At 46.4% G+C, this 13,039-nt stretch overlaps 1 pseudogene; it reads right to left on the bottom strand.

Moving 5' to 3' along the window:
* LOC114028445 overlaps positions 1–13,039 on the bottom strand; it is a 144,416-nt pseudogene that overhangs the window by 31,352 nt on the left and 100,025 nt on the right.

Here is a 13,039-nt window from a genome sequence, read left to right as displayed (position 1 = left end):
GCTCTGCCCCGCCCCTACGGTCACTTTGGTTGACTTTCCCTTTGGTCGCCCTGAGTTAGGCATAGGCAAGGTAACGCACGCGCCACGCCGGGAAGAGTAGGGGATCGTGGGAACAGAGTGGTCCCCCGGGCGCATGCGCAGTGGAACGAGCTGGTGCATGGCGGAGCTCAGAGCGCCCCCTGGTGTTTGGCACCTGTCACCATCCCGATGCTCAGCCTTCCATTCCCCCCCACCCCCCACCCCCTGCCCCAGTTTAGGGGAGGGGCGAGAATAACTGCTTTTATGCGTAGACACACCAACACACCCATCCACAGCCTTACAGTTTTTATATACAATGGAAAGAGCCCTGAATTTGGAGTCACAGGTCCTTGGAGGTAAGTGACTTGGGTTTCTGGTCACTTAAAATGGCTTCCTCTGTAAAAGGAGGGGATTAGACTATATGATCAAGTCACTTAACAGCCCTGATGGGGTGCTTGTGCTTGTACTTGGACCCCAATTTCTCCCTAGTTTCAGAAACACTGTCTCTGACAATTTCTCCCCAGCCCAAGGACACTGTGCCTAGCAGTTTTTCATGCGTGAGCCCCAGCAAGACCCTCATCTCTCTCCCTGGTGCAGCTACACAAAGCTGGGGGAGAGAGTGATTTTTGTCCCTGGCACTCTTCCTCCAACCAGATTCCCAAGGTCCCTGCCTCTGACAACTCCCTCCATGTCTGGTATACTCCCTACACTTTCCCATCCATAGCTCCCAGACACCTGCACCTTTAGATTGATTACCTAATCAGTATCCCTGGCATTCCTTTCCCATGTCCTTTTCCATATAAACTCTAGCTCCATCCTCAGTCTCTCGCAGGTTCCTTGAGAATCCTTGCCTGCTGTATAGTGTAACAATAAATCTTCGCCACCTTGACTTAAAGAATGCCTGAGTCTGTGAATTCATTCCAGATGACCCCGTCCTGTGCTTTGGTCCTTGAGGTGTCTCTGAACTTCTCAGACTGCAACAGCCTTGGGCCTCAGTTTCCTCATTTGTAAAGTAGGGCTCATCTCGTGAACTTATGACAATCTAATGTCCTTTCTATCTCTAAATGTATGAACTCAGGATCAGGACAAACTGGGGTACAGTTTAAAAGCTCTCTGTTCCCAATAAGCATATCAGAGTGATCTCCAAGCCCCTTCCAGGCTTCTGCTGACCACATATACATATGAAAGCCTAGAAATGCAACTTGACCTTGTCCCTTGGGCTCAGCTTGTCTGGGTTTTTTTCCCCACCTGCCCATCTACATGGGGAAGGGAAGGGGCATTTCTATAATAAGCATTTATTTAACCCCTACTACATGCCAGGCACTGTGCTAAGCACTTTACGAGTATTATCTCATTTGAACCTCATAACAACCAAAAGCGTTGCTAGACTTAGAAATTAGCTGTTAAACTTAGAAAATTTCAAAGATTAAAACCAGAAAGTGTGGGGAATGCTCACCATGACTTAGAAAGAGCTTGCCCTGGGAATCTCCAAGGCCAATGACCAAGAAGTTTAGCCCGTAGAAAAGATCTATTCAAGAGGAGAGGTCTGGCCAAAATTCTAATGGGAACAAGACAGAGAAAGCTTTGCTGGTCCAAAGCAAGAGTAACTTACTTTTCTACAAGAGTTGTTTAAAAAAAAAGGCTCTGGCTTTAAATGAAAAGAGCATGATAGCACTCACTCTTCTCATGGGGAGATATTTCAGTTGAGCCAGAAGCTGGAATCAGAGAGAAGTCTTACAGCCAGCCAGCCATTTCTAGCAGTGCCCAATGGAGATGTGGTCAGCAGAGCAGCATCATACAGCATACGTGACCTGCTGGTCATGGAACAGCAGGATCATTATCATCACAAAGGAAGAACTGTACTAAAGAGACTTCATGTAGGGTCACTGCACTCTAATGTAACTGAATCTCTGAGCCCTCCAGCAGGATAGATGATGGCCAGATGGACAGGTAATGGCTATGGGATTAGAACATTTTCAGATTCCACACATGCCTCAAACAACCTTGGTACAACTGAATGGATCTGAATGAAAGTTGGTCATTTTCCTGAATGTTCTGATCCCTCCAACATCAGTTCATTTTGGACAGTGACGAGCTTGAATGGCCTAGAATGTTCTTGGGAATGATGGGTCATTGAAAATTAACTTCAAGACTTCTGGAAGGAAGGTGTTCAGTCGTTTTTCAGTCATGTCCAACTCTTCACAACCCCATTTGATTTGCCATTCTTTTTTTTTCCTTTTTTAAAATTTATTTTTATTAATTTATATTGATTTATCAACAATCACTTCCATAAGCTTTTGAGTTTTAAATTTTTCTCCCCCTCCCTCCCCACCTCCTTCCTCAAGATGTCACACAATCTGATATGGGCTATACATATACATTCCTATTGAACATATTTTCACATTAGTCTTGTGAAGAATTAGGAAGAATTAGAACCAATAGAAAGAACCACAAGAAAGAAGAAACAAAACAAAACAGAAGAAAAAAAGAGCAAATAGTATGCTTCAATCTGCATTCAGACTCCATAGTTCTTTCTCTGGATATGGATAGCATTTTCCATCATGAGACTTTTGGAGATGTCTTGCATTGCTGAGAAGGGCTAAGTCTATCAAAGTGAGTCATCACACAATGTGCCTGTTACTGTGCACAATGTTCTCCTGGTTCTGCTCACTTCATTCAGCATCAGTCTATACAAGTCTTTCCAGGTTTTTCTGAAATCTACCTGCTCATCATTTCTTTTCTTTCTTTTTTTTTTTAAAGGCAATTGGGGTTAAGCGACTTGCCCAGGGTCACACAGCTAGTAAGTGTCAAGTGTTTGGTCTGAGGCTGGATTTGAATTCAGGTCCTCCTGACTTCAGGACCGGTGCTCTATCCACTGTGCCACCTAGCTGCCCCCTCATCATTTCTTATAGCACAATAGTATTCCATTACATTCATATACCACAACTTGTTCAGCCATTCCCCAATTGATGGGCATCCCCTCAATTTCCAATTCTTGGCCACCACAAAAAGAGCTGCTATAAATATTTTTGTACATGTGGGTCCTTTTTCCCATTTGTATGATCTCTTTGGGATACAGCCCTAGAAGTGCTATTGCTGGGTCAAAGGGTATGCACATTTTTATAGTCCTTTGGGCATAGTTCCAAATTGCTCTCCAGAATGGTTGGATCATTTCACAACTCTAGCAACAATGCATTAGTGTTCCAATTTTCCCACATCTTCTCCAACATTTATCATTTTCCTGTTTCGTCATATTAGCCAATCTGATAGGTGTAATGTGGTACCTCAGAGTTGTTTTGATTTGCATTTCTCTAATCAATAGTGATTTAGAGCATTTTTTCATATGACTATGGATGGCTTTAATTTCTTCCTGATTTGCCATTCTTGGCAAAGATCCTGGAGTGGTTTACCATTTCCTTCTCCAGCTCATTTTATAGATGAAGAAATTGAGGCAAACAGGGTAAACTGACTTGCCCAGGTTCACACAGCTAGTGAGTGTCTGAGGTCAGATTTGAACTCAGAAAGATGAGTCTTCCTGACTCTAGGCCAGGCACTCTATGCACTATGGCGCCACCTAGCTACCCTTCTGGAAGATAGCGGCTTCCAAATTCTTCCAATGTAGGAACAAGCTCTTGGTACAGTAGCCAAAGATGAGCCTGGCTGGCATACAGAAATGAAAGACCATGTACTTGAAGAATGTAACAAACATGGCAGAGTCATCCATACTTTTCTGGGGGGTGGGGTGGGCGGAGTACTGGACCTGTGATTTTGTTGATGGGGAGCTCCCAGTGAGGAAACTCCCTCTACCAGTGCAGATCGGCACCTGTTCTGCAGCTTATCCATATTTCTGTTGATAAAAATTAAGCTGAGAGAATTGAGCAGCCCCCCATCTTTATGGCAGGTGCCTCATGGAACAGAAGTCTTCTGGTCAAGTGATTCCAGATGCATACATGCCTCTCCCAACTTGCCATATTATCAAAAGAGGGAGGCATTCCCTCCACACATGTGTCTTCTCTGTGTGTAGATTTGTGCACGATGGTGTGCATATTTGTGGGAGAGGGTGCCTCAGGTGGATGTGGGAACTAGGAGCCCTGAGTTCTGATTCTAGTGGATGTGCAACCAGAGAATTCCTTGAACCTGGGCCAGGTGTTTCATAAGGGATTCACCCTGCAAATGCGCTTGCTTTCTATATGTACCCACACTTCCAACACAAAACAATACCCACTGGCACGTAGATGTGCATCATATATGCCCAATGTGACCATCAGTCCTAGATGTTCACTCAGGGTTCATTCATCCAGAAATACAATTTGACTTAGTCATACACTTGGGGTGACTAGGTGACGCTACAGTGGATAGAGTGCCTAGCCTAGAGGCAGGAAGACTTGAGTTCAGAAACTTAACTGTGTGACTCTGGGCAAGTCACTTAACCAGTCTGTGCCTCAGTTTCCTCATCTATCAAATGAACTGGAGAAGGAAATGGCAAATCACTCCAGTATCTTTGCTAAGAAAACTTCCAATGGGGTCATGAAGAGTTGAACATGAGTGGAATGACTGAACAGTCACACACACCCCTATCTTGTGCATGCACAAACACACCACGCATTGATAAACCTTCATTTCCCCATGCACACACATACACTGATTCCTAAACATGCAACCACATGCAACTACTTGTTCCAACTTGATGCCTCTGAGTGCATGCAGACATACATGCTCCCATTTTGCCTCGCACACAGAAACACAAAGGCATGCTCCTCTCCCACATACATGGCCTCAGAAGAGACACAGACATATGTAAACACTGTTAGCTTCAGATACACACGTGTACACATGTACTTCAATAGACACAACCACACGCACTCATGTCCTTAACTTGATGTTCTCCATTGCACATGTATACTCTACCAGACATACACCACCACCTTTTAATACACACATGCTCGTTACCCCTGAACATTTGTATACAACCCTTCATGTCCATCCCTTCAACCTCGTGTGTAAACACACATACACAGACTCAAAGGCACACGGACACACTGGCAATCCCATCTACACCCTCACATTTACTGAATCTACTCAGTCTTTGTACATCTAGTGCCTGGCCCATGTTGTTCGGTTGTTTAGTTGTATCTGACTCTACATGACCCCGTGAACATTGTCCTTGGGGTTTTCTTGTCAAAGATACTGGAATGGTTTACCATTTCCTTCTCCAGTGTGTTCCCATTTTACAGATGAGCAGCAGAGGCAAATAGGGGTTAAGTGACTTGCTTAGGGTCACACAGCTAGTGTCAGAAGCTAGATTTGAACTCAGATCTTTCTGACTCCAGGCCCAGTGCTCTATCCACTGCAGTGCCATCTAACTACCTGGCACATAGTAGGTGCTTAATAAATGCTTATTGGATTAAATTGGATGCCTATGTTTAGTGTACACCAATATACTGTGACCTCTACATATATTCATACAGCCTCTTACTATGACAGAGTGGATAGAGGGCCACCTCAGGACCCTGGTTTCGAGTCTCACCTCTGACACATACAGGCTGGGGGACCCCAGGGGCAAGTCATATAACCTCTCAGTGCCCCTAATCAACTCTCTAAGACTCTAAGGTGCTGACCTACATTAGGAAAGGGAGTTTCCTTCATAAGACATGACATCATAGGTCCAGTCCCCCTGTGCCGGGCACTGGCGATTCAAAGACAAAATGAAACTGTCCCTTCCCTCAGATTGCTTACAGATGCCCCTGCTCACGCTCATCTCCCCCTCATCAACACATACCCAGAAGCACATATGTCATCAGCTAGAAATGCATGAGGCAGGGCTCAAAGGCGTGCAAACTACTCCACAGGCCCACCCCGCTATATCCTGTTGTGTCCCCAAGCACACCACCACACCCATCCACTTATGTATGACCCCCCCCACCCCAAGCACACACAGTTCCACAGATAGACAATACCAGGGTCATCCCTGAATAATTCATCCACCACGCACATGCCCCTATAAGCACAAACAGATACACCCTCGGGCACATAACCTTATATACACACACATACCACATACACACATACACACACATACACACATGCTCACACGGTTGCTGTATCATTCTGTACTTGCATTACTCCAACCCCCTCAGTTGACAAAGGGGGAAATTGGGTTACTGAGAGATTTGCCACGGTTACATGACCAGGCTATGGAAAAACTAGGAGTTGGACTCAGGACACTGGATTTGGAATTAAGAAGACCCAGGTTCAAATTCTGCCTCAGATACTAGTCATATCACCCTGGACAAGTCATTTAACCATTCTGTGCCTCAATTTCCTCATCTACAAAATGAGGGGTTGCACTCAGTTGCTTTCAAGCTCTAAATTAAGGAGCTAAAGATGCTCTTGACTCTTTCCATGATACTTCTTAAGTGTTCCTAAGTCTTCTGCTGCATGTGTCCTGTCTCCTCAAACAGACCATAAGCAAACTGAGGCCAAGGTCCATGGCTGGCAGCTACTTTCCTAATAGTGTCCCAACCCACCCTCCGCCATGTTCCTGTGCAATCACCCACATCTACACAATCACAGGACACTAACATATACTCACACCCACAGACAAAGTTCACATCATCAAAGAATGGTCTCAGGCTGAGGGCAATATCCAGGCTGAAGGGGTCAATTCTCTGTTTGCCTAGCAGTAGAGCACACTGGACATGGCACACAGGCTGGCTATGATCACCCTCTCGCTGAGTTATTAAGAGCATCCAGGAAGGCCGGTAGCTGGGCCCAGAGCAGGCTACCCTAGAGGAAGGACAAGCAAAGCAGCGACTGAGGAGGCAGCCAAGTGGCCAGCGGCAAAGGAGCTCATTTGCCATTTGGGCCCCTGAGAGTTGGCCTGGCGGCAAGGCTTCCCGGCTGGGGGTCAGCCTGGCGGCACGGCTTCCTGGCTGGGGGTGCAGGGTAGGGACATTTACCTTCTCAGGGCTGCAGATGATGTTGCTGAAGCAATGGAGGCTGAACGCTCATACCAACAAGCTGGAGTCTTTGATGCCTTTGCATCGGTGGGCCAAGATCACGTTCCGTGGCAGCAGCCTTGATGTCAGAGGGCTCCGCAAGAACTGGAAAAGCCAGCCCAGGTAGCTTTGGGCTTCTTTCTCTCTCTCCCAAGGGGCAAATGCCAGGGAGGGGGAGGAGGTGTCTCACCCAGCCTGGACTGCACTCTCCACCATCCCCGACAAGCAGTTACCACCCTCTGCTTGCAGAGGGGCCACTACTTGCTGAGGCAGCTTGGTGTACTTTGGGTCCCTCTGCCCTAGGGCAGATGGGAACGGGAAGTGGGGGTGCTGGAGAGGGTGGGGGGAACATTTCTCACCTCTGTGAAGAAGATCACGGCCACCATTCTCTGCCTCTCCTCCTTGTTCTGGAACATGGATATGGAGGGAAGCATAATCCCAGGGATGTGGGGGCAACTATATTCCACCATGGCCCTGGGGCAATGAAGAGTGAGCAGAAGGAAGCCCACCCCCTCTAGGGCAGGACTGTCTGCTTCCACCCCCAGCCAGAGGTCAATGTGGGACTGGAGCAAGAGCAAGAGCTCAAGGGTCCCAGGCCCTGGGTTCAAATCCTGCCTCTGACCCTTCTGACCTGTATGGCCTTGAACCACTTACTTGCCCTCCCTGGGCCTTAGTCTCTTCACCTGGGTTAATCTTGTGCCCTGTCTGGGGTCCCGGGGAGGGAGAGGCTGCCCTTCGCCCTTAGTCATCAGCTTCACCCTGGGGGGAGAGCCCTCCCATTTGTTCAATGAGGCAGACTGCTCAGTGTGGCAAGATGCTAGGGGCAGCTGCTTCTGAGGTGTGCCGTCCCTGACCCCACCACCCCACCCCCAGAGGGGCCTTCACCAACAGGCTAAACAGCCTCTCTCTGAGAACAGCTGTAGCTAAATGGGCAGGATCTAGTCCACCCTATGGCGAGCTCTCCTCTCTCCCCCAATTTGACCTGAGTTTTGGGCAGACCCTCTTCTGTGGCAGACCTCTTTCTCTAGATCCCTTTTGCCCACCCCCACCTCCAAGCCTTTGTCTTCTAGTCCCAAGCTTTGGGCAAACCCCCTTGTAAGGTAGACCCATCTCCCCAGACCCAAGAACTCTCATTCCACCCCCCAGCCCTTGTTTTCTGGTACTGAACTTTGGGCAAACCTCCTGTGGCAGACTGCCCCTCCCCAAAAAACACACTGGGAGGGAAGGTTAGACAGAGGACAGTCCCAGGGTACCCACAGTACCTGGAGAGCATACAAACACCTCGGCAGAAGGATCTGGGTGTTGCCAACCAGGCCCAGGCATCTTGGAGCGCCAGGTAAGCAAACTTCTTGGAGTTTGGAGAAGAGGCTTTTCACAGCCTCGGCTGATGTAGTATGGCCAGAGCAGGGGCACCTCAGTCAGGGTCAGGCCCTAGCCCAGCAGCTCCGCAGCCCCCATTCCCCCAGATGTTTAGTCCTACACTGGGCCCCTCCCCACACTGGGAGAGACTTGGGGCATCTCTGGGAAGAACAGTCCCACCTGCCTAAGGAAAGTTCTTTGGAATCCTTCAGCATAGTAGAAATACCGCTTATTTTTACTATTACTATTTGAATGCTGGGAAGTAGGAGCAAGGGCATTTATAGTCATAGTGTCCCAGAAGGGACCACAGAATAAGATGAAGTCCAGCCCCCTTCTTTTCCCAGATGGGGGAACAGGCTGTCAAAGTCATACCATATGTGACCTGGGTGACATGGAGCCTTCTCTGATGTAGCTACAGCTAGGTAGCTTAGTAGTTCGAGTGCTGGACCTGGAGTCAGGGAGACCCTATTTCAAATTTGGCCTCAGATACTTCCTAGCTGTGTGACACTGGGCAAGTCACTTAACTGCTCTGTGCCTCTATTTCCTCATCTGTAAAATGGGGATAATAATAGCATCCACCTTCCAGGGTTGTTGTTAGGACCAGATGAGATAATATTTGTAAAGTACTTTTTAAACCTTAGAGCACTAGCTATTATTATTTTTTTTGTTTTTTTTGGGGGGGGGGAAATTGGGGTTAAGTGACTTGCCCAGGGTCACACAGCTAGGAAGTGTCAAGTGTTTGGTCTGAGGCCAGACTTGAACTCAGGTCCTCCTGACTTCAGGGCTGGTGCTCTATCCACTGTGCCACCTAGCTGCCCCTATTATTATTATTCATAGCATTAAAATAACTTTGTTATTTATGATTGCACATGTATAAGCTATATCAGATTGCTTGCCACCTTGGGGAGTGGGGAGGGAAGGGAGGGAGAAAAATGTGGATTCAAAATCTTATTTAAAAAATGAATGTTGAAGACTATCATTACATATCATTGAAAAAAATAAAATGCTATTTATTAAAAATCATTGTTTATTAATGGCATTAAAATGCCAGCTATTATTATTATTATCATTATTATTAGTGAGTAGCAGAGTGGGGTGAGGCACATTCTGACTCTGAATTCAGTGCTCTTTACACTCTTCTGTCTATTTCAGAAGCAGAATCTGACACCCAGACAAGGTAAGTGACTTGTCCAAGGTCACTTAGCAAGTTAGTCTCAGAACCAGAGCTAGAATCACAGTCTCCCCACTCCTTGCCCAGGGCTTTTTCTAATGCACTGGGCTAGTGTTCCTACAGGCCAGGCCATTGACTAAGCACCAGGGAGCCCAAGCAGACAAATAGAGAATCTCTTTGGGTGAGCCTCAGTTTTCTCATCTGTGAAATGAAGGCCCGAACTACATCATTTCTTTCAGCTAAAATCTTGAGATCCTGCAATATAGTTTCAAGACCCAGTCCTGACAGATACTAGTTGTGTGACCATGGGAAAGTCCCTTTCCCTTTTCAAACCTGTTCATGGATATTGAGAATTCCAAGAATGTGAAGACAAGTTCCTGAGTGTGGTATTGAGAAGAGAGAAGGCCCACAGGGCAGCCTTCCTGACAGTCATGGTTTGAATAAGACAGAGCTTTCCGATTTCAGCCACCTGCATAGGGGCAAAGAGGGCTGAACCAAGGCCCCATCCCCATAGGCAGCCTGCAAACACTGCTTGGTAGGTCTGCTGAGCTTTCCCCACCTCTCCAAATGCTCTTCCTCAGGAACAGCCATTAGCTCTTTTAGGAAATAGCTTCTGAGAGAAAACAGAGCTCTAAACTTGGCTTCAGAAGCCAACTGTCAAACCTGCCAATTGCTATGGATACCACAGACTACAAATTTAATTCACATTTATACCTAGCTATTGAAGTAAAAAATCAAGGAAGAGCCCCAACTCCAAAAGAAAGATTAGGGGGAAGGTCAGAAATAAGCTTTTATTCAAACCAAATGAGAAAAGTGTACAGTAGATTATGGAGAGATTGTTAACAGTAACTGTTAGTGAATAAGGTATTGAAATCTACCAAAGTGATCATTGCTTTGAAAGTATGCACTATGAAACTCTACCACTTAATGTTACATTTGCTTTAACAAAGTATTATATAAGATAAGTGTGTTAATTTCTCAGTTGTTCTCAGAGTTTATGGAATGCCTCTAAGCCATGAGGCTGACCCTAACTGCTGGCAAAATACCTACAAGATAGAAATAAGATCTTGGGCACCAAAGTTGAAATCTTAAATATGAAATGACAACAGTAATGTGTGACCTTGGGTAAGTCCCTAGACCTTAGTTTCCTATAAAATGAGAGGGTTGGTCTAGATGACCTCTGAGGTACCTTCTGGCTCCAGATCTAGTAGCCTATAGTAATGTCATTGTGTGAAGCCAAGATCAACAGCCTTGTTTGCTATTAATTTCTGCCCCTTCCCCTGGAGAGGAATCAACAGGACTACAGTAAAAGATTGGGCATGCTTTTGCCACACTCAACCTAGTATTTAAGGAACAAGGCAATCCTTTTACACCTCCCTAATCAACTCACTCTCCCACTCACCACAGAGGCTCTTCCAAACCTTTTCATCCTTCTTCAAACCTCCCATGGCTCCCCTTCTCCCCACACTCTCAAATGAGAACCTTGCCTCTTATTTCACTGAATAATTTCGAGGCCATTCGCCGAGAGCTCCCTCTCCTCCCCTCCTCTTCCTCATCCCACATCACCCTGAGGCCTTCACTCACTCTCTCCATCCTCACCCCTGTCTCACATAAAGAGGTAGCCCTTTTCTTTGCCAAGGCAAACCTGCTGTGTGCACAAGTGATCCCATTCCATCCTATCCTCTCCAGAAGATTGCCCCCTCTATCATCCATATTTTCACTAATTTTCAATCTCTCCCTGATCACTGATTGCTTCCCTACTGCCTACAAGCATGCCTATGTCTCTCCCATCCTCAAAAAAACCCTCACTTCATCCATCCCTGCTAGGTATCATCCCATATCTCTCCTTCGTTTTGTGGCTAAACTCTTTGAGGATTCTTTTATGAAGCCAAGCTAGGCCATCTTTTGCCTTAATTCTTACCTAGCCTTTAATCACTGAATGGGTGTTGCCTCAGACAAACTGAGACCTGGGAAAGACCTCAGCTTAAAAAGGCCAAAGTCTCCCACTGCATCTGGGGTCATCTGCAGTTGTCCTGACCTATGTCTTGCCACTGGACTCTGATGACTCTGGAGGGGAGAGGGAGGCTGGTGACTTTGCACAGCCCTGCCTCACTTAAATCCACTTCACTTGCTTTTTTTTTGTTTTGGTTTTTTTTTGGTTTTTGGTTTTTTTCGTTTTTTGTTTTTTTTCAGTGAGGCAATCGGGGTTAAGTGACTTGCCCAAGGTCACAGAGCTAGTACGTTTCAAGTGTTTGGTCTGAGGCCGGATTTGAACTCAGGTCCTCCTGACTTCAGGGCCGGTGCTCTATCCACTGCACCACCTAGCTGCCCCTTATCCACTTCACTTGCAAATCAAGACATCACCCTCCTGATGCCATTGGTTCTCTTCGAGAATGAAGGATTGGCAATAACAAACTCTTTGAGAAAGGCCATCAATAATAAATGCCTCCACTTCCTCTTCTTTTCATTCTCAAGTCTCTGCAATCTGGCTTCTGTCCTCATCATTTCACCAAAAGCGCTCCCTCTGACGTTACGCATGATCTCTTAGTTGTCAGATCCAATGGTCTTTTCTCAGTCTTCATCTTTCTTGACCTCTCTGAAGCCTTTGACACTGTGGATCACTCTCTTCCTTGATACCCTCTTCTCTCTAGGTTTGTATGAAACTAATCTATCCTGGCTGTCCTTCTATGTATCTGACCACTCCTTCTCAGTCTCTTTTGCTGGATCACTGTTTAGGATCATTAACTGTGGCCATGCCCTAAGGCTCTATGTTGGGCCCTCTTCTCTTCCACTACACTGTTTCACTTGGTGATTTTATCAGTTACTGTGAATTCAATTATCTCTATGCTGCTGATTCTCAGATCTACTTATCCAGACCTAACCTCCCATGACCTCCAATCTAGTATTTTCAACTGCCTATTGGACATCTTGAACTGGATGTCCTGTAGACCCCTTAAACTCAACATGTCCAAACCTGAACTCATCTTTCCTCCCCAAACTCCTCCCTCCTCTGAACTTCCCTATTATTGTCAAGGGCACCACCATCCTCCCAGTCACCCAATCTCTTATAACCTAAGTGTCACCCTCAATTCTTTCCTCTCTTTTACCCCTCCCTCATTCCATCCGTTACCAAGTCTTATTGATTTTACCTTCATAACATCTTTGCTATATGACTCCCATTCACCTGGATACTGCCATCACCTCAAGTCTGGATTACTGCATCAGCTGCTGGTGGGTCTGCCTGCCACAAGGCTCTCCCCACTCCAGTCCATCTTCCATTCAGCTATCAAACTGATCTTTCTAAAGCACAGATCTGACCATGTCCCTCCTCTTCCTCTATTCAATAAACTCTAGTGGCTCTTTATTGACTCCAGAACCAAATATACAAGCCTCTGTTTGGTGTTCAAAGCCCTTCAGAACAGAACCCCTTCCTTTCTCTCTAGTCTTCTTCTACCTTACATTCCCCCACCCCCAACCACTACCATAGACACTG

Source organism: Vombatus ursinus, unplaced genomic scaffold (assembly GCF_900497805.2).
Source record: "Vombatus ursinus unplaced genomic scaffold, bare-nosed wombat genome assembly UNPS02014882.1, whole genome shotgun sequence".
NCBI lineage: Eukaryota > Metazoa > Chordata > Mammalia > Diprotodontia > Vombatidae > Vombatus > Vombatus ursinus.
Note: the sequence above shows the minus strand (reverse complement) of the source record. Positions and strands in the feature narration are given on the sequence as shown.